Here is a 23,292-nt window from a genome sequence, read left to right on the forward strand (position 1 = left end):
TAACATATAACCTAGCCATCCCACTTCCTGGTATATATCTGAAGAAAATGAGATCAGGATCTCGAAAAGATATATGCACCCCTTTCTCCCCCCATCATTACAGCATTATTCACAATAGTCAAGATGTGGAAACAATCTAAAACAATCAAAATGTCCATCAGTGAATGATCAGATAAGAATATAAATATACATATATATTCTTATATATTCTTATATATGTCTTATATATAAGAATATATATAGCCATAAGATTTGTAACATGGACGGACCTTGAAGGCATTATGCTAAGTGAAATAAATCTGACAGAGAAAGACAAATACTATATGATCTCACTTATATGTGGAATCTGAAAAAGCCAAATTCATAGAAACAGAGAGTAGAATGGTGGTTGCTAGGGACTGGGGGGTGGGGGAAATGGGGAGATGTTGGCCAAAGGGTACAAGTGTTCAGCTATAAGATGAATAAGTTCCAGGGATTTAATATACAACTTGATGACTATGGTTAACAATACTGTATTATATACCTGAAATTTGCTAAGAGATTAGATTTTTAATGTTCTCACCAGACACATACACAAAGGTAATTATGTGAGGTGATGGAGGTGTTAATTACTCTATTGTGGTAATCATTCCACAATATATGTATATAAAAGTATCACATTGTACACCTATGTTATATGTCATAATGTTGTATGTCAATTACATCTCAGTGAAGTTGGAAAAAGGAATAAAGAATACAGAAAATAATTATGTAACATTTAAATTTGATTTCTTACTTTAAGTTTTGCTAATGATTCCTAAATTTATTTTGTTATTGTTCTTATGGATTTTAATGGCTGCATAAAAAGGCCATTGAGGTTTCTCACTTTTACTCATCTCAATTCTGTTTCTTTTACCTCTAAGGCTATGATATTGGAACAAAGGTTATTTTTGAAAAGGTCCATCCCCCTTTTCTTGTGTCTTTATCTTTTTTATTCTTCTTTACATAAGCCTGAGTCCTCAATATTAGGTATTTACCCTCTCCAGGAAGAAAGATAGTAAATTAAAGGAAGGAAGGAAGGAGGGAGGGAGGGAGGGAGGGAGGGAGGGAGGGAGGGAAAGAAAGAAAGAAAATTGCATGTAGGTACTAATTAAAATTTTAGTTCAATCTAATCGAATCCATTAATGTATTTAACAAATTTATATTGAGTACCAATTTCAGTGGGTTCTGTATATTACCACTGGACAAAGTATTAGAAACTTTTCATTGGTTTTTCAGAGATGCTTACACGTTTAAAAAGGATTAGTATATATTCAGAAAGGAGATATGCTTGATCCCAGGAAAGAGCATGGAGCAGTGGCAAGAGCAGCAACTTTGGAACTGCATGGACCTGAGTTTTAATTTGACAACTATTCATTGTTTATACTTTATGAGAATCACAAATACTTTAAAGCTGGACCTTAAGGAGTGTATGTGCCAAGGAAAGAGATAAAATGCCAAGAAATGAACCTTCATGTAAAGCCAGATTAAGGATTTTGTGTGTTTTTTTTCTGAAGAGCTTGTCCAAAAGGCAATGGGGCATCATTAAAGTGGTATTAAGCTAAGAAGTAACATGATAAGTTTGGGATTTTCAAAGACATTACAAGGGGCAATTTGCAGATGAATTGGAGGAGAAGAGGAACAACTAGACCTAGGAGAGCAATTAAGAAGCTACGGGAGGTTATGAGAATCCAAACAAAGGCAGCAGCTTTGGGGATGTAGAGAAGGAGATCTTTACAAGAAATGTCAAGTATTAGAATCTGCAGAAGTTTATTAATCTGCACGCTTATTTGTGCATATGTTCCTGTGTGTGTGTGTATATGTGTGTACATGTGTAACATTCTATCTGGAGTCTATTCATAACTTCTGATCAATAAAACAAAATACTTCTTGAAAATGACAAGGAAGTACTTCCTCTGAACAGGGAATGATGTGCCTGGTAAAACTGTCATTGGAGTTGCTCAAGCATAGGCCACAGGTTACATTTGGGTCTCTAAGGCAGGCTTAGATTAGATAAGCAGTTCCCACCCATTGTCCCCAATTAAATTTCCACTGGTCCATTCATAGCAGCATGAAATGAGTAAGGGCCCTATGGTGGGTTTGTCCTATTAATAAGTTGCATAAAAGTGAAAGTCTTTGACTTGTGATTAATTCTTTTCTATATTTTTACAATTAAAATTTCCATTCTTACCGTCCTTTAATAATGTAAATATCTGGCAAACGAAGCTGGAAACACTATTGAGGTACTGTACAATTCAATCATTTTAATGACATGAAAGCTGTTACATCTGGGACCCGCTAGACTAATGGCCTTTGAGGGTGCTTTGGATTCTTAAGTTTTATGCTTTTATCAGAGTATGTCTGTCTGGAGAAGTGCTTACGTGGAGACCAACAGACTGGTATGACTGAGATCATTCAACCTTTCATAAAACAAATCCGTTTCTGCAGACTCTAACTGCTGAAAATGCTCCAAAAAGTTTCCAAGCACTGATTTTTTAGAGAGCAAAATTCTAAAGTGAAATTGATGACATCTTACACACACTTGCTCAAATGTTCCTTTCCCAGCAAAATACAACATTGAGAAAATGTTAAGAACCAAATTGCCAGCATCACTCACCAAAGTTGACTGTTTTGGAGGACCCCAGCATACAGACCGGCAGACCTGTGCCAAGCCATTTGTCACATGTCACTCCAGACTGCTGAGGACCTGGCAGTCCAGATTATTAGCCCTTAAGGTGCTCCTGCCAAGCACTGCTATTAAACTAAGCTTTGAGTCATGGAAGGGTGCCTGTAAGTGCAGGCGCAGTCAAACGCCGCAGGATTTCAAATGGAAATGATATGAATTAATTTCCTGAGAAGAACAAAAAAGGAAAATCAAGAAGAAAGGCAGCTTCTTGTAACACAATATGCAGATAATTGGCACCCACTGATTGATTGAAGTGTCAAAAATGTATCTTTCAGATATAAATGAAGCTACTGAAAGAGTTTGGGGGCTCTCTCGCCTTTCTCTCACATTCATATAAAATACTAACTGATAAAAACAACGTAAAATTATGGGTTTTTTCATTTTGTTTTGTTTTTGTACCGATAACTTTTTCTCTACTCCAAAAGCTAACCTTTGGACAGTAGTCTCTGGGAGAAAGAGGGTAAGATCCACCCAAAGACATCTCATGGTACCAGAAATAAAAATTCCTTATGTTGATATAAAATCCTACTTTTCCTGGTTTCAACCTCCTCAGCCTTTCTTCAATCTGATCTTACATCGTCTGCCCCTGCACCTGAGCATCTCCAGCCATACAGGGGGCCTTCTTTCTGTGCTGACAATATGGTCCTGGCACCAGCTGTTCCCTCTGCCTAATACATTTCCTCCCTGTTCTTTGCAGGCACTGATCTTTTTAATCTTCCAAGGGAGGCCATCTCTCCCAAGCAGCTGACGTAGCCCAATGCTTATCACATCACCATATTTTAGTTTTGTGCAGAACTCTTATCTGATTATCTTTTTTTTTTTTTTTTTTTGAGTTGTCTACCTCTGCAGGAACATATTGTTCATGGAAACAGGCAGGGCCATTGTCTTTCTTGCTGTATACTTTAGTCAGAATTCACAGAGAAGATGCTGAATTCAAATTTTTGAAAGAAGAGGTAAACGAGTAAACGTTACATCTGGAAGCCAAGTGTATAGCATTGATAAGAAGTAAAGGTAGAAATTCGAGAAGGAAGCAGGCTATCCCCTTAGCAACTATTTTCTAGTTATCCTTAGGTGGAGCTTAATTAAATGACAAGTATGCATCCACTCTTATTTATATTTTGTCAAATACAAAAAAAAGGAGGAATTAAAGTTCTAACTTTTAGCTATACGTATATAATATTGGGAAAAAGATTGGCCATTTGAGTCCAATAGCTGAGGTTTGAATATTGGCTCTGCTGAATCCTAGCTTTGTTACCTTGGGTAAATCACTTACCTTCTCTAACCTTGGAAGACATCATCTATGACTGGTCATCTATCCTCTGCCCCACACAGTTATAAGGATGGAAATGAAATAATGCACATAAAATAGTTAGCACTGGAGCTGGCATCTGATGAGCACTCATTAAGTATTAGTGATATTTGCAATTATTAATATGTTATACCAAGTTTTCAGTTCCTGTGTGTCGTCTCTTCTCTTCCACACGCTGTTACCTGGCCACCCAGGTCATTTTCTTGTCTATCACTTAATAACACAGCAAATGTGACAAAGAAAACAGAACCTCATTCTATGCTCTTTAGGAAATTCTTCATTGACATCTCTATGTATCTATTTCACCCAGAATACCTGACTAGAGGTTAAAATTACTTTCACCTATACAAATATATATCAAAATGAATGTTAAAAATTCTTTTTTTTTGGGGGGGAAGCATATCAAAGAAAATATAATTTTGTCCTTTTCTATGAAGATTTAGTTATCCTGTCTTTACAAAGGTCAAACTTTTCTTCTTCCTAAGTTTGTGAAGAAATCTTAAAATGTGGTATGACCTTGAACTAATTGTTTTACCTTTCTGGGTCTTAGTTTGTCTGTTTTAAGTAAGTACAATAATTCCTAACACAGCAGCTGTCTACTTCATGGAAGTGAAGTGAAATGAGTTTCTCACGTTCAAAACCAGAGTCATCTGCAAAACTCCCCTCCACCCACAAGTTCACTCATTGATCGGGCTCTCTAGTTCCTCTGTGGGCAACACTTTTTGAGTGCGTCCCTTCTTGTGCCCTACACATGCTTTCACTCCACTTCAGACTTTGAACACTTTGCCCTAGTTCCAGACCATCTTTTTAGTCCCTTGTCTCTCCCAGCTCCAATGGACCCCACTTACAGCTAAAAACACCAGCTGCCCAGCTGCCATTCAAGGCAGCAAGGAACTTGAGTGCTTACTATGTGTCAGACACTGTACCAAACACTTCACGTGCATTATCATGTAACAACAACTCCAAAGACTGACATGCTCACATTCAGAGAATCTCATTCGCTATTTGATTATATCCACATTCCTGACTCTCTGTATGGTGGCCCTAACCTTGCTCTGCCATTTACTATTAATGATCTCAGGCAAGACATGTAATTTCAAAAGACCCCCAAATCCTCATCTGTAATATAATGAAAGTAGTATGACAGCCTCACAGGCTTTCTTATCTGTGGCACAGGTGGCATTTTGGGGTCAGATAATTATTTGCTTTGGGGCATGTTCTATGCATTGTAGGACATTTAGCAGGATCTCTGGCATATATCCACTAGATGGCAGTATCCCGTCTCCCTCCCCGCCCCCATTTTGAAGACTGAAGAGTCTTCAAACATTGCCTCACCACAAACAAATTGAAAACTACTAGACAGAGTATTGGGATAAATAAATTAGACAGTTTTAGATGCTGGGTGTAAACAGCCTTTTTCAGTCCTTTAGTTCTTGGGACCATCATGTATGTTCCCCATTCCCCAGCATGACCAGAGAACTTGTGGCTCCCACTACTAGTCCCAGGTTTCCATACATTGTGGTCCTTTCCACCACAACACTCTCACCCTACTGCTGCTTGCAAATTCTTATCCATGCTTCAGAATATTTCTCCTACCTGAAGTTTCCCCTGATTCTCCCCAACTGAATTTCTCCCTCTAAATACTTTTACCATAACTTTTATACCTCAGTCATGACCTTTACATTCTGCCATATTGTATAGTTATTGGTGTAATTGTATCATCTCTCACAGTGGGGCTAAAAACTCCACGAGAATGAGATTCTTTGTTTACTGTCTTTTTAGTCATTATAGAAGTAAGTACAGTTTCTGGTATATACTTGTATTAGTTACTCATTAAATGTTTGTTAAATTGAATTTAGAACAAAGAAGAAATAAATGACTTATTAAAGGGCAATGCCTACGAATGTTAAACTAAAAAATGTTAGAAAATCAAATAATTAAATTCCATCCAGATTCTTGTTGAAATAATCAGATAATTGAGCCAATAGAGGTTTCTTGTTTAAATTATTCATGCCACTGCCTTTGTTCTCTGCTTCTCTTTGCACGTGTCGAAACAGCTGAGGAAGAATTATAGTTGTCATTTGAAAACTATTAAGTGATTTGCCTATTGATGGAATCTGTATTCTTCTGCTAGAAACAGAAATTATCAAATAAAGGCGGTGCAAGCAAATCTACACATTGCTTTATTAATCAAGAGGGAGAGCCTATGAGGCTCTCCAGGGTGGAATGATGCAAATTACAAGTGAAATCGAACTGGTTCCCCAGCTCTACCTGTTGTCTTAGAAAAAAGCACCCCGTCATACACATACACTTGTTTGCTGTGGTCGGTGAAATTCTCTGCTCTCCAAGAGTTTGAAATCTAGACAAGCTTATACACAGTTACTGGTATATGATGTAGTTGTGATAAAGTAGAAAAGAAAATGATCTTCTATTTGGGGGACATGAATTCAAGACTCAACATTACCACTTACTAGCACTGTGACTGTGTTACGCTGTATAATGAAAGGCTCCCCAAAAGTGTCCATATCCTAATCCCCAGAACCTGTGGGTGTGCTACCTTATGTGGCAATGGGACCTTGTAGGTGTGAATGAGTCAGGGTTTTGAGATGGAGGAGATTATCCTGGATCATCTAGATGGGCCCATTGTAATCACAATGATCCTTATAAGAGGAAGGAAAAGAATATTAACTTTTCTTTTTCAGTTTGCTCACATAAAAAACTAGAATGAAAATAGTTCCAGCCTAAGAGGGTTGTTTTCAGGGTTAAATAGATATGCAAAATTAATACAGGCAAAGTTAATATATGTAAAGTATTTGTCACATGCAGACATAATTTTGGCCATTCCCATTATTACTTTTAACAGTTTTATTGAGACATAATCCCCATATCACCCAATTCACTCATTTTAATGTACAACCATTGGGTTTTTAGAATATTCACAATTGTGTGACCATACTGCAGTCTTATTTTAGAATATTTGGTTACCTTGCAAACAAACGCCCTACGTATTCGTGGTCATGCCCCGATCTCCTCACCCTGCTTTAGGCAACCACTAATCTGCTTTCTCTTTCTGTAGACTGGCTTATTCTATATTCAAATTGATATATAACTGTATCCATATCCTATCCCTATTCAACATTTCATATACATGAAATCATACCACATGTGAACTTTTGTGTCCAGTTTCCTTTATTGAGCATAATGTTTTCAAGGTTCATCCATGCCATAGGACATACTGGTACGTATTTTATTCCTTTTTATTGCTAAATAATATTCCATCATATGGATAAACTACATTTTATTTCAGTTATTATTAATGCCGAATAGATACTTTTTGTCTGTAGAGCTGGGAAAGGGTAGGAGCAGAGGTGTGATCTTAATGGCTGTCCAGCAACACAAAAGAAGCAGGTAATTGAAGAGAGAAGAGAGTGGTTTGAATTAAGCTGAAGATTTTGTGGACACATGCTAGAGACTCACAGGCTTCCTAGGGCTGGCCCTGCATGGAGTCTGAGGTAAATCAAATGAGACATTCATTCTATACAGAGGCAAAGGAATGCAGAAGAGGTTCCTGCTTTCTCACTAGCCCTTTTAGGATGGACAAGCCATTAAACTCCTTGAAATGTCAGTTTCCTCCAAACATCTCTCCACTCCTCCAAATCCTCCCCTGCAGCCCTAGGCCTACCTCTCAGGCCTATTGTAATAAGGAGCACACATTAATGAAGGTAAAACTATGTTATTAAGGGGAACTTATTTTTAAAGTACAAAAGTGCTTCAACAATACATTGTGCTAGAGGCATTTAGTAATGTTTCCTGATAACCAAAGAATGCTTTAGAGATCCTTGAATTTCTTAGGAATTCATAGATAAATAAAAAACAAATCAGGCCCCCCCACCAGCTAGCCATTGTGGTTAGTTGAATGGGTCCTAATAGACGTTGGTACCCTATTCATCACTGTACCATATTGCTTGCCACAAGTTCTAGGATAAGGTAATATCTTAATAAACTCATTTTGTTGAAGCAAAAAGCCAATTGTTTATCAACGTTACTGTAGGCAGGAGCAACAGGGCTGTGGGGAGAGACGGAGGGAGGAAAGGAAGGAAGAGGTAAAGGAAAACAGAGGGAGGACATGAGATCATTCTTAAGAGGAGGTACAGCTCCCAGACCTGCCAGAACCTGATTTCAGTGGCCAATAGCAGACCCAGGATGCCATCTTGCCCATCCAGGTGAACTTTAGCCAACTGTAACAGATCATAATATTACTGGCATTACAGGGAGGGCAAATCTCCACCCCTTGTGTAGCCATGACAGTTCTGACAAAAGCCACATAAGGCAAAAACAACAACAACAATAAAAAAATCCCTCCTCCTGTTGGGAAGATGTAGTCAGCAAAGACCAGCCTGGGTACGGCAATAATGCCACCCCTACGTCTTGAATATTTCATGTCCTCATTTCAAAAAGAATAAATCACCAAGTCCCAACCCTCTTTGGAGCAGTGGCTATTCTTCCAGCCTGCCAACTCCCGCACTCTGGGAGTGCACTGCCCTATCCTCTTTCTTTCAGTAAATTCACTGCTTGCTGGACTCATTCTGCGTGCCTTTGAAGTCTTTCCTGTGGTGTAGCCAAGAACCCGTTCTCCAGCAACATTACAGTTTATTAATCAGTGTCTGCATGGCTTTATGTTATAATTCTTCTTAAGGAAACCGTAAAGAGGTATTGTTGACGAAAACCTAGTTTCCATTTAATGAGCACGTACTATGTGCCAGACAGAGTGCTAAGTTCTTCAAGGGCATTGATTCACAATAATCCTCCTTTTATAGAGAACTTGACGGTAAGAGAAGTGAGTTACTTCAAGTTTAAAAAGTAATTCACAAAGATGGGGCTGTAAGCCAGTTTGAGATAAAGCCAAAGCCTTTAAAAAGTATTTTGGTTTACTTTCATTTATTAGTATTAAGTACAATCATTACCTATTATCTCGTATACAAAGACTTGATTCTAAAGAAAGGATCTGGAGGGGGTGGTTTGTTTTGCTTCTCATAGACTCCCCTTAGAAATATTCTGAAAAACATAGACATCCATTCTGATATTTGATCCTCCACTAAAGGGTTCACCTAAGCTATTTCCTAATTCAAAGTATATTCCTTAAAGAAACCAAGAACTTCTCACATTCATTGTGTCATTATCTGTGCCAAAATAGAAAAAGTCTCCATATTCTGTGCCACCATACTTTATTCTGTCATTCTTACCCAAACTTTTCAAAACTCAACTCATCCAGGAAATCTTCTGTAGTCGAGGCGGAAGCCATCCAGACATTCTGTTAATATCTTCAGTGTGATTGATATTTCTCTCCTGCTGCGTGGCAAGATAGCATATGTGTATATGTGGGCAAGCATATATATCTTTATGTTAATGTACATCTGTTCCTTTCATCTCCACCATATACTATTAAGATATTAAGCTCGTAGGGTGTGTCCTTGCTTTCTCCACAGAAGAGGATATTTATCCACCTGAGTGACCTCAGTGCCTAGCTCTTTGGCATGCTATACATGTTCAATAAATAGTTATTGAAGGAGTGAGTGCTCAGTGATGACAGTGACAATCTTGAAGGAAAACCTGACACACAGAGAAAATAAGAGCATGTACAAATATAACTGGAGATAGCTTGCCTTCTCTGTTATTTTATTTTTAAGTGTTCACAGCTGAAATGCGTGTGGAACAGCTGGGGCTTAGGAGATGATTTTCATTTTGCCTCTGTTTTCCAAATGGTTACCAGACACCAAATACACCATACTAAGGTGTGCTTTTCCTCCTTCAGATATGGTCAACTATAATAGAATGATATATTCTTTTGGACATCTTTCACTTTTAAAGCTCTGGAGCTCTTTCGTATCTTGTTATTTACCATGGAGGTATTCCTTGGGTTGGGGCAAAAGAGGAAAAATAAAGATGAACAATGGGGTTCTAATTCACCAACTCTCTTTTGTTAAAAAAAAAAAAATCTGAAAAATGAAAATTCTGAGTCCTGTAAACCTCTTGCTTGATTATGTCTGATGTCAGCCTTTTTAACTTATTATTATTACTTTAAATAACAACACTCACCATAAATAAACATTATAATGTGTTCTGTCTGTTCCAAACACAGTCAGAAGATGTGTCAATGCTTAAGACTTGAATCACACTGTCTAGATTTTAATCCCATATCCACTTCTTTCCTATTTGAATGATCTCGAACAAGTTAATTAACTTCCCCCTTCTTCAGTGTCTCTATCTTTGAAGTAAAAGTAGAAAGGATGCTGTGAGGATTCAGGGACATAATTTATGAGAAGAGGTTTCGGTCCTATCATACCCATAGGAGATCCTTCCTCCATCACTGTTCCTGGCCATTATTTTTATGATAATAGTGATGCTAAATAGACTGGGATAAGTAAACTCCTCCACAAACAGACGAATTCTAAACCTCTTAAAAGAAGGATTCCTAAACTTTCATGGCACTAACATAGATGCATCCAAGAATGCTAAGTGAAAAGCAATTTCTGGGGAACCTAGAGCTCAGGGGCTGCTTCCGTCTTAGCCTTAGGTATATAGGGCCCATTTTTCACCTCAGGGTTACTAACTTCCATGAATGCAGTACGGGGGCGGTTCCAACATTCTAGGAGAAGGGGTGGATTCAACAATCTGGATGAAAGGGGAGGGTACTTAGCATGAAGGCCATTTACCTGAGTATTTAGTTGCTTCTAAAACCTTGGTAGTAGTTGTGTTACAAAATGGCTCAAGGTCTCCCAAGCAGCACCCTGGCATCTCCCCTAACCCCTTTCCTTTGCACATTACAGGACGGCAGAATTTTGAGTCTGTCACTTTACTCACCCTACAACACGTGCACTCCTGTCACTGAGCCTGGAGTACCTAGGTACCATACCAGAAGTAATCTTGGATTTACTTTGTTGCTGAGTAGCACATGCATTGTTGTCTTTCCCTTTCAACTATCTTCAATGTCTCTTTTCAATCCCTACCCCTGGGAATTATATTTCCCATTCTTTTTGTTCAGTCCTATTTGTAAAGGATCAACTGGTTTAATTTATACTAGTTTTGAGCCCCACCCCCATGCTTTTTACCATATTGCTGGGGTCTACCTTTCAGGTCTATGACTTATAACAACAGGCAAGAGATATTGTCACTGTTACAAAGTAGGACAATAGGAATCACAGTTCAACCCCATTTCCAGGAAAACATGGTATGTCCACAGATCCACCTCCTTCTAGCGTGAAAATAATATGACTCTAAAGAGGTAGATTGTGGGTGTGTCTTTTAATGGAGGTAGAGGGTCATCTATTATCCTTTGAATAACTTTTCCCTTAAAGTTTGCAGTGTTATTTTCTTAATGTATAGTTGACATATCTACTTATTTTTGTTTGAAAAATAGAGTATGTAAACGAATAAGCCATAATTCTACTACTCAGATATTTTCCACACATATAAATGCATAATATATGTAATATATAAATTACTGATATTACATTACCCTAATTTCCTATAATCAGATTTTTAAATGAATAGTGTATTGTAAATATAGTCCCACGCCTATGCATTCAAAGCAACAGCATCATTACTGACTGTTATAGTGTTTTATGGTACAAATAGGCCTTGTTATAACAAGTCCTTTATTTTCAGGTGTTTAGATTGTTTTTCATATATTGCAATTGTTTACAATGCTCCATGATCATGCATGTGCATGTATCTTCATTTGCCCACTGATTTCTTTAAGATAAGTCTTAGAAAAGGACATGTTAGGTCAGGGGCATACATATTTTAAAGATTTTTGATAACATGCCAGATGGATCTCCAAAAGGGTTACACCAAGTTACACTCACAATAGCAGTTCATAAAAATGCTTTTTCTCTATACTCTTGCCACTACTGGGTGTTTTAATTTCGATTTTCAATTTAGAGAGTGAGGAGGAGGCATCCCATACGGTTTGAAACGTCCCTGAGTCGGGCCACATCAGATTTATAGTATAAAGTCTTGCTATCCAGGGCCTGAGTCATGGGAATGTGGGCATGTTTTTTCTATTACCAACAACTCTATGAATCAGATCTAATAACTATTTCAGTCACTACCAATATAACCACATTTCAGAGACAACCCAGACTGGAAAAAGCTATATTTTTTTTTAATCAAAAATTCCCATGGATGTGATAATAGGAAATGTCCCTTTGGTTCTCTTTAGATTGGGGCAATAATATTGTTTCACTTGAAATTCCCTATCTCATTTTAGACATTGGGGGATCTAATTTGTAACTCTGTTTCCAGGAATAAGTGGTACTCTATCTGTTCCTAAATAAAATGTCAATCATAAAAGAACAGCTACTGCAACTTAAGCATGTAGATGTCTACTTTTTGTGTATGAATCGCAAAGCTGACAAGGCTATTTAACTTTACTTGTTCCAGCCTGTTGCTCTGTTCATTTAACCACCTTTCACAAGATGATAATTTTCAGTCCCTTAGCAAGAAGAAGTCAGAAATAAACTTAAGTACTCACAGAGCCAATTCACATTAAGATAACAATTCCAAGTGGGACAAAAATTTGCAGCGCTTATATACAACAGAAGAGGAAGAATTGTGATAGTTAATCAAACGAGTGGTTGTATTTCTGATCTCCCCTAGGGTTTTTATGTGTTTTTGCAAAAGGTTCTTGGAAAACCTCTCTGAATATTCAAACATTCCTATAAAACCTGTTATCCATTCATTTTACTAACTGATTCTAAATATGATTAGAAACCTCATAAATCTTAAGGCAAAATTAAGGTTAGAAAGCTGCCAGTGTGATCTGATTTTATTATGCTGTGATTTGTTGGTGCCCAGAAACCTAATAGCTTTGAACTTCTGATATAAATTCTTTAGGATAGATCTATTGGGGATGGATATAGCTTCCATTTCTTACATGTGTTAGTTGTTTATTTTTATGTTGACTTCCTAATATGCTAAAAGAATGATGTTATAAAGGTTTGGGGGCTATGGGAAAAAGACAGAACTGTCACTGACTCACTCTGAAATAGAAAGGAAAATATGCATATTTTGGAAAACATTCTCATCGATTCATAATTAATCAAGTTATTATTTCAATCATTTATTCAGCTACCATTTACTAAATATCAACAATGAGCACATCTTTGGTTGGACTTAATCTGGAAGAATCCTGAGGTCTTAAATTAGGGTCCTAAACTAGGATTTCTATTGGTTTCTTCATTGAGCAGGAAGCCCTACTGACCTAGGACCACTTTAAACGTTTGTTTAAACAAAGGTATTAGGTTTGGCTCCCCAGGGAAGTCTGAGTCTTTCTATTTCCTTAATATCCCTCTTCTCCCTCCTTTCAGCATTATATATATATATATATATATATATATATATATACACATTTTTTTTCCTTTTTGGATACTAGTTGATTTCTCTTTATTGAAAGGGTTTTACTTTTCCCCAGTAGCTGGGTATCTAGTCTGGCATCCCAGTGAAAGAAAGCCATGGCTTCAAATTCTAGAGCTGAAAACAGATTACATATTTCTCCCATTTCTCTCCAATTCATACCTCACTGACAATAGTAGACATGCCAAGCAATTTCTTGAATTTGTGCATTTGTGGTCATACTTCCTGATTCCTAAACCCTTCTGCATCTCCATCTAGGCACTGAATTGTCTTTGGTCCATTCTACATGCCCCTTTCTGAGATCACCCTCAATGGCTGTATTTTCTTCTCATTCCTCTTCTCATTCCTCTTCTATGGTTTCAGCAGTTTTAGACACTCCTTACTAAGACTATGACACTGTGCTGTATTTTGGGTTAAATTTAGCTAGCAGAATATTTTAAATTAGCTTCTATTCCATACTTCAATGGGACAGATGAGAGAAACCAGGCTCCTCTTTTAAATATCTGATGTCCACATTACCTGTAGGAGCAGAGGTTTGGTGACAAGGAATAGTCTCTTTCTTTCCAAGTGAACACAAGATAAGATCAGGACCTTTATAGATTTAATCATACTTTCACTCATACATAATAACTCGAGGAAGTATGTTTTGACTGTCAAATTTAAAAGGTGGATTCATTTACTAGTCCCTTGACATTTTTTAAGGATATATCCAATAGAATTTTGCTAAGAGTCAGCTTTCTAAATGTCCCTCTAGTCCACACATTTTTGTGGATTACTCATGTTAATAGCCAATATACCATCTATACAAAAAGGTAGTGAGTATGAAATAATATCAAATATCCACACCTCCTTCCTGATGACAGTTCTACCTTATATGTTTGATGATTCATTCTTCCCCACAACATGCATTTATGGTGGACTGGTAAATGCAGATGAGCACCTTGCCATGATAGAAGACAGAATGACCCATTCCATTACATTTTTTCTTTTGCTACTCCAGTATAACCGAGTGGGTGGGAGTAGGGAGGAAATCACCAAAATCTCACCAAATTAAATGACCAAAATAAATCACATTTTTTCTTGCATGATCTTGAATCTCAGATGAAGAAACACAAATATGAAAGGAACAGGGTTCATTTATTCTAGAGGCATCATTTGGTTGAAAATATTAAGAAGGTCCTGCTACCATGAATGTCTATAGATGTTTGGCTTGGTTCATAGTTCTGTACCAAGTTTATTATTTTACTTTTCTCCAAGCTTACGATTCTTTTTTTATACTTTAAATACGTTTTCTTGCCTTGGTTTTGTTTTTGCAAATAAATAAATCCAAGTGACGTACATGATTTATTAAATTACAATTACAAATTCCCATTGAGACTAGTACACTAAGGAGATAGCTAAGCTCTCTTACTACTTAGATAAACTATTCCCTCCACAAACTCTTTTCAGAATAATTTAATAGTATGTCTGAAAATTAAAAATTACTAGTTTTGTTTTTTTTAATAGCTAAAACCCCATACACAAGCAGTCTACCATATAGTTAACCATTCAGTGACAATACAGTTAACATGTCCATTGTGATTCTTAAAATACATTATTTTCACGTGCAGTTGGCAAAAATTCGGCCTAGAATCTGGTTCACATCTTAAAGCAGGAGAAATCTCAGTGCTGTGGCTGCCTCCATCACCCAGGAGGAATTTTCTTAGTGTGGTACTAGGTTAAGGAAATCCTGGTGCAACCTCTAAAGACACCATCTTCTTGTTGGCAGGTTACTCCTATTCTTCAGTGATGTTAGGGAACAATATTTATTCCCTATTTCTTTTTTCCAGGTGAAGAACACTCCTTTTTATTAGCTCACCTGGCCTCTTTTTGCTTCCTTTACTCTCTCCTCTCGTTGGTCATTCGAGTTATTTGATTGGGGAACTTGGGAGCTAGCCTGTCAGTTTATCCCATTCTCTTCACCTTCATCTTCAGGGCAGGCTGCTTACAGATGCATTCGAGCCTGACACTCCACAATGAAAATTTTAGAGTGCAGGCTGCCATGTGAGGGAGGCCAGTGGCTGCTCAGCGCTTCCTGGAACAGATGGGTAAATCTATCTAGTGCTGGGGTTAAATGTTGGGAAGCCTGTGTTTTGCCACACACTGAAATAATATTCTTAGATATTAACTGCATCATTAATAAAAGTTGTATCTGGCTCTCCATTTGTCTATTGTTTTCACTTATAAAACCTCACTTTGTTCTGAACTTGGGTAGCTAGAACAGAAGCACCCCCAAAACCAATTAGTCGTACTTGGAACTTACCTTATCAAAATTTCTCCAACAGGTTCTGATGTTCCTGAGAAACCTCCAAGAAGTTAAAGAAGTGCTCTGGATTTCTGCAGATGATGTTTCTTTTACACCTGGAGAGAGACAACATACATATCATATTTTTAAATCATACTATACAAATGAAAACAAATTTAGGGATAGACATCCCTGCCTACTACACTCCCCCAATAAAATGTAATCATTTGAAATGATTCAATATTCACCTCTCTAATATAGATAAATAACTATATATGAGTATATATATTTATATATAAATATATATACACACACACATATTGACTTTAGTTTATCCATCTCTAGATTTGCTAGTCTTTCTTTTGTCAATGTTCATTGCCTGTTATTGAAATATGTCTCATGTATTTCATTAGAGAGACTTTCTATTATACAAATAGCTTTGTGTATATACATTAGAGAGACTTTTTGATTTTACCCCATCCCTCTGTCATGAGCTCTAAACAGTACAGATAATAATCAGTTTGTTTCAACCCTAATAGCCAAATGGACAAAACAAACAAACAAACAAAACCTAGAAAATATACATTGTAATTTACAGATTTCTCAGTTTGATATAACAAGAAAATAAGTAGATACAGGCATTGGATTAAGAACCAGAACTGGATTCACTTCGTAATCCTACCATAATTAGCCAGGCAATTTGGGGCAAGTTTCCAAATCTTGCTGAGTCTTACTCTCTCCACATATAAAATTAAGGGCTTTGTACAAAATTGCCTCTGTGGCCCCTTCCATCTTTCAATTTCTAAGGACATGGTTTGATGTAGGTAGAATGGTTAAAAGAATGTATGGTAGTAAAACTACCATGTTTAGATGAAACATGATTTTTTAAAATACACTTATTATGTGTTACTTGCAGATAAATGACAGTAAGTTGACTGTAATCAATTAATTTCAGGTTCACCTATTGATTTGAAAAATAGTAGTTCTGTATCTCATGAAGCTAAGTAAAATTCGGTTTTTGACTCACAGGATTCATAATCTTTTGTGGCCTAATGACCAGTGGTTCAGCTACTATCCTTCTCTTCTCCTAATGTTGAGGGGAGAAGTGGGAATGCTGAAGGAATTGGGGAAACTGTAGGCAACTTGTAAGATAGGTAATACAATTTGGCATTATATCATGATTCACTGCCCCATCCATCCAGGTACCTTCTTATTGGAAGTGGGGATGTTTCTGTCTGAAATATTCATGCCTAATTTGTGTTTTATATGTAATTGTCTTTCAAAAACAATAATTCCTAAAACTGAGAATTGAGTGATAGCTGAAATTACTACTCACTAAAGCAGTTTTAAAACATGAGATTTTTGTTCTTGTTGATGATGTTATTAGAATAATGGAGATAAATTTAAGTCCAGTGTATATTTATCACACTGGGATAAACTCTGCATTATTTTTAACCCTCATAACTATGCTGTAAAAATTTTGAAACATGGGCCTCCTTTCACAGGTGAAGAAACTGAGGCATGAATCAATCTACCAGAAGGAGGTAGTAAGTGGCAGAGTTAGCAGGTGTGTGTGATCCCAAAGCCTATATTCCATCTTACGGTGCTGTGTATCCTGGCGCTACAAAGTTTGTGGGCTACACCTAGGCCAGTAAATATTAATTACAATAGGTTCTCTCAGGCCTCTATTCATCTGAGCCTCTGAATGCATTGGTTACTATCTGTCTTTTGATATATGAAGGCCTTGTCTGATTTCTCTCTAAAACTGTGATTTTTGTATTTCATTTCTATGAGCAGGGCAACCAAAGGGTGCTTTTTCCATCTTACATCCTGAATGATTTTTTTTTTTTTTTGGCTGGTATTTAGCATGTTTGTAACGCATATACTGATAGAAGGATGCTTACTTTGTATGCATGATGGTATAGAGAGCTGAGCGAGGCACAGACATAGAGTGTGAAGAAGCATTCTGGTGGGTGGTTGTGAAGACAAGAACTAACGAGAGGATTTGTCGATTGGAACAAAGTGAATCATATCATTATACAGATTCATAGAATGAGGGGCTGGAAGAGGCCTCACAATCAATTAGTTCAATTTTTATAGTGTGTAGGGGAAGGAAATAAGATACAAGGTGTTCACGAACTAGAAACCAGCTTTCTGGACTTCATCCAGCCAGCTTTTCAATAGTAGCATCAAATCCTCAATTGTATATTTATATGCACGTCTTAAAAAAGAAACTTACTACTCTAGGCTTGCATATGTAAGTTGCACTGTGTGTTGTAAGACCCAGAGAACAGGTGGTCATGAGAAAGATGGAGTCAGACCAACCCGAGTCCCAGGGTCAGCAACATCACGTTCTGATTGGAGACCTTTAGTAAAGTGGCTTAATCTCTCCATGGGACAGTTTCCCGAGCTGTAAGGATGACGAGAGCACCCTCCTTGCTGCACTGCTTTGGGGATTAAAGGAGAACTTTTTTATAAAAGACTTAGCATCAAGGTCTAGCACAGAGCAAGTAATCGTATACAAAAAATGTGCAGGCATAATCCTCCTCCTCGTCATCACTATATTTTCTCTTATGTGAGCCTCACATAATGAGACATCCTTTGAAAATTGTGTTTTCCTGTTAAATAAGGAAATATAAATCCCAAATGAAAGGAGATTCTGGCTGAAGTACTAACAAAATAGACTGCAATCACCAACAGGGTCACGGAGACTTTAGGTTTCTCATCGGTGAAATGGGAAAGACACTAATTATACATACTTGATACTGTATGTGCAATCCTCTGAAACACTAGATTCTGAAATTGCTCTTTCTGCTCATGACTATCTGATTCAATTGCACTCAAAGGCAAAGGTTCTTGTAGCTTCTCATAGCCTGACCTTGTAACAAAAACCAATGATTTTACATGACAAAAAGAAAGAGAAATTCTCGCTTTTTCTCTTAATCATAAGCTGATAGAAAGGGATGTCCATTTGGATTCTGTTAGAGAGCTCAGTTATGCAATATTCATACAAAAATAGTTCCAAATCAATACAACATGTTTTAAATTTACATTAACATTTAAATTAATGAGAAGCTCAATGTGAATTATAGAGCTTTAGATGTTGAGGACTATGTGTCTTCTTTCCAGCTTGGAACAGAGTCTATTGACTCACCTTCTCAGTCTCATAAACAACTTCCAGACTTTATGTGTTTTCAGTGCCAGAGGATTTTCAGGCTGGTGAAAGGTGCCATATTGACATCACCAGGGAATGAAATTGGCTCTAACTACTAAAGATGTGAAATGTTTCCAGCAACTGCACACACTTTTCCTGAAGGGCATTTTGCCATAGATGGTTTTCAGGCCCGGGAACACTAGGATGACGACTTACTCCATTTTTTCCCCATTAATCTTATCCAACAAACATTTCTAGGGAGGCTGCTGTGGATGCAGAGCTACGCTAAAACAACACAGATTCTCCTTGAAGGATCTCAGGGCCCATTGAACGATCCAATCACATAGACAAACAACTACAGAATAACATGACATGTTTATGACAAAAAAAAAGGTGCATGCTGAGTGCAGTCAGAGGCACCTGAATAAGACAGGAGAATCAAGAACAGCCTTTTAAATAAGCTTGAAAGACACATAGGCAATAGTCAAAAAAGAGCAGAAAATCTCACTATTCAGAGGTGAGAGCCTACAAAAGAACTTTGCTTCAATGAACAAGAAGTCCTGTATGATTAGAGTGTGAGGGGGGGGGCAAGGGTGTGTGTGTGTGTGTGTGTGTGTGTGTGTTCGTGTAGGTGCACGTGTACACATGTGCACAGACAAGTGTGGATGTGTGGATGCAACAAGTTAGCATGCATGGTTAAGCAGGGACAAGTTTATTAGCAATCTCATATGCCATGCCAAGGAGTTTGGACACTATCCTTAAAATTATGCAGAGGTAGAGGTTCCGATGTATTTTATTTGTTTTGTTATTTTAATAAACCTTATTTTATATAGAAGTTTCAGGTTCACAGCAAACTTGAGTGCAAAATACAGACAGTTCCCGTATATCTCCTATCTCTACACATGCAAAACCTCCCCTACTACGGACATCTCATAAAACAGCGGTACATTTGTTACAACTAATGAACCCACAATGATACACCATTATCACCCAAAATTCATAGTTTACATTAAAGATTGCTCTTGGTGCTGTACAGTCTATTAGATATAATGACATGTATCTACCATTGTATTAATAGTATCAAACAATATAGTTTTACAGCCCTAAAAATACTCTGCACTCTACCTGCTGTAGTCATTCCCCCTCAGCTTTAACCCCTGGCAACCACCAGCCTTTTTTTTTTTTTTTAAATGTCACTATAGTTTTGGCTTTTCCAGAATGTCAAATAATTGGAATTATAGAGTATGTAGCCTTTTCAGATTATCTTCTTTCACTTAGTCATATGCATTTAACATGCCTCCATGTCTTTCCATGGCTTGCCGTGATTTCTTTTTAGTGCTGAATAATACTCCATTGCCTGGATGTACCACAACTTATTTATCCACTCACCTATTAAAAGACATCTTAGCTGCTTCCAAGTTTTAGCAATTATGGATAAAGCTGCTATAAATATCTATATGCAGGTTTCTGTGTGGACAAAATTTTTCAACTTCTTTGGGCAAATAGCAAGGAGAACAATTGCTGGATCACATGATCAGTATGTTTATTTTGGTGAGAAACCACCACACTGCCTTACAAAGTAGCTGTATCATTTTGCATTCCCACTAGCAACGAGAGTACCTGTTGTTTCAAATCCTCGTCAGCAGTTGGTGTTGCCAGTATTCCAGATTTTGGCCTTTCTAATAGATGTGCAGTGCTATCTCATTGTTGTTTTAATTTGTATTTCCCTGATGACATATAATGTGGGCCATCTTTTCATATGTTTATTTGCCATCTGTATATTTTTTTTGGTGAGGTGCCTGTTCAGGATTTTAGCATATTTTTTAATCAGGTTGTTTGTTTTCTTACTGTTGAGGTTTAAAAGTTATTTGTATATTTTGGATAAGAGTCTGTTAATGCATCTTTTCAAATATTTTCTCCCAGTCTGTCTTGTCCCTTCATTCTCTTGACCATGTATTTCACAGAGCAGAAAATGTCAATTTTAATGAATTTCAGCTTATCAATTCATTCTTTCATGGATTATACCTTCGATACTTTGTCTATAAAGTCATTTACATACCCAATGTCATCTAGGATTTCTAGTATGCTATCTTGTAGGAATTTTATAGTTTTTCATTTTATATAGTCCTAGGATATGTCTTGAGTTAATTTTCTTGACGTGTGTAAGGTCTATGTTTAGATTCTTTGTTTTTGTTTTCCTGTGGATGTCCAGTTGTTCCAGCACCATTTGTTAAAAAGACTATATTGGCTCCACTGTATTGCCTTTGTTCTTTTGTCAAAGATCAGTTGATTATATTTACTTGTACATGGGTCTATTTCTGGGCTCTATTCTGTTACATTGATCGGATCTATTTGTCTATCCTTTCACCAGTACCACACTATCTTGATTACAGTAGATTTATAGTAAGTATTGAAATCTAGTACTGTCAATCTTTTGACTTTTTTCTTCTTCAGTGTTGTGTTGGGTATTCTGGGTCTTTTCCCTCTCTATGTAAATGTCGGAATCGATTGTAAATATCTACAAAATAACTTGCTGGAATTTTACTGGAATTGCATAGACTCTATAAATCAATTGGGAAGAACTGACATCTTGACGATATTGAATCTGGAATATCTCTCCATTTACTTAGTTCTTTTTGATACCTTCCATCAGAGTTTTCTAGTTTTCCTCATATAAACCTTACACGTATTTTGGTAGATTTATACCTAAGTATTTCATTTTTTGTGGTGCTAATATAAATAGCAATATGTTATTAATTTCAAATTCCACTACTTCATTGCTGGTATATGGGAAAGAGACTGCCTTTTGTATATTAACCTTGTATCCTGCAATCCTGCTATAATTGTTTCTTAGTTTCAGGAGTTTTTTGTTGATTCTTTCAGATGTTTTACACAGATAATCACGTCATTTATGAACAAAAATAGTTTATTTCTTTATTGCATTCTATACACACTTTGGTTTTTCTTCTCTTATTGCATTTCCTAGGACTCAGATGGGTTTAGTGGGCTTTATTTAAAAAATATCGTTCTGGCAATATTATGGGAAGTGTATGGAATGTGAGCAATTCTTTCTTCATAAAATATAGTCAGATGTCAAAATACTTCCAACTAAATTCCTGATGAAGTTCATGTGATACCAGATGCAAGACACACAATTGTCAGAGACTCAGCAATTGCAGCCATTATGGAACCGGCAACCTTGCTGTTGAGAGCTCCCGCTCCGGCTGCTCCTCCAGAAGCTCACCGGCAGCTTGTTGTCTTCAATCTAATTGTGGAGGGTGAAGCTCACTGGCCCATGTGGGAATTGAACTGGCAACCCCATTGTTCAGAGCTTGTGCTCTAACCAACTGAGCCATCCGACTGTCCCATGGCTTTCCTTTTGACTGAAGAGTGATATGGGTCAATTAGATAGACAGAATTAGTAATGCTGCACCTGTGTTCTACCACCCTCATTCATTTTTGCAAAAAAAAAAAAATATTTTTACTGAACACTAACTTTGTGCTTGGGAAATTATTAGATCCTGTGATGGAATGATGAACAAGGAGGCATGGCCCCTGCTTTCAAGAAATGTACATTTGGCTGAGAGATGATATAGAGCGAATGAATGAATGAATGAATGAATGAATTCCATATTATGGTAAAAACTATTGACAAATAAACAGGATGATGTTACGGTAATTAGTATGGGGTTCGTCAATGTTGCTTTAATTGTAAAGAGGGTGAACTCTTAACCTGGACTCACTAGGTTTAATCAAAGTCTGCCACTTCCTTATTATGTTATGTTGGCAAGATCCTGTGTCTGTTTCCTCATCTGTAAAATGAAAATATTCCACTTCATAGGCTTGCTGTGAGGATTAAATGAGCTAATAAATATACAGTGTTTAGCTTACTACTTGGCACACAGAAATGCTCAAAATTATTATAGTTATGATTACTATTATGACCCTATGCTTACTATTACTATTCTTTGGATACCTTAGTCAGGAAAGGCCTCTTTGAAAGGATGGAATTTCAGCTTGGGCCTGAAGAATGAGAAAGAGGCAACATGTGGAAAGCTTCAGGAAGGGTATTTACACTATTTTCTAGAAAGAGCCAGCAACAAATACAAAATTTCCAACATTATGTTAAAATGTATTTAACTTACGGATACTACTTTAGTGTAGATAGTATGATATGTAAGTTCTAGCTACTTAAGCTTTGACCCAGGAAATAGAGGGTCACTGGCCTCAATCAAGAACCCATAATCCAGAAGTCATCTGTTAGGATTATATGAGAAAAGTCATACTCCAAAGATACCTCTGAAACCTTTTTTTCACTTCTTGATCAATACCAGATGATCAGCTAATGATCATAGTTATTAGAAACTAGTGAACTGGTATTTATTGGCAAATCAATGTCTTGTTACTTGGCATTATAAATAATAGAA

The 23,292-nt window shown here is 37.0% G+C and overlaps 1 protein-coding gene across 14 annotated transcripts in view; it reads right to left on the bottom strand.

Annotated features, from left to right (window-relative positions):
* Nucleotides 1-23,292, bottom strand: part of LRRC4C (leucine rich repeat containing 4C) — a 1,074,501-nt gene that overhangs the window by 165,529 nt on the left and 885,680 nt on the right. For all 14 annotated transcript variants that reach the window (XM_074336244.1, XM_074336243.1, XM_074336242.1 and 11 more), the window contains one exon: nt 15,730-15,827. The gene's annotated coding sequence lies outside the window, so the exon portion shown is untranslated. The remainder of the gene's footprint in view (nt 1-15,729; nt 15,828-23,292) is intronic.

Source organism: Rhinolophus sinicus, linkage group LG06 (assembly GCF_036562045.2).
Source record: "Rhinolophus sinicus isolate RSC01 linkage group LG06, ASM3656204v1, whole genome shotgun sequence".
In the NCBI taxonomy this organism is placed as follows: domain Eukaryota; kingdom Metazoa; phylum Chordata; class Mammalia; order Chiroptera; family Rhinolophidae; genus Rhinolophus; species Rhinolophus sinicus.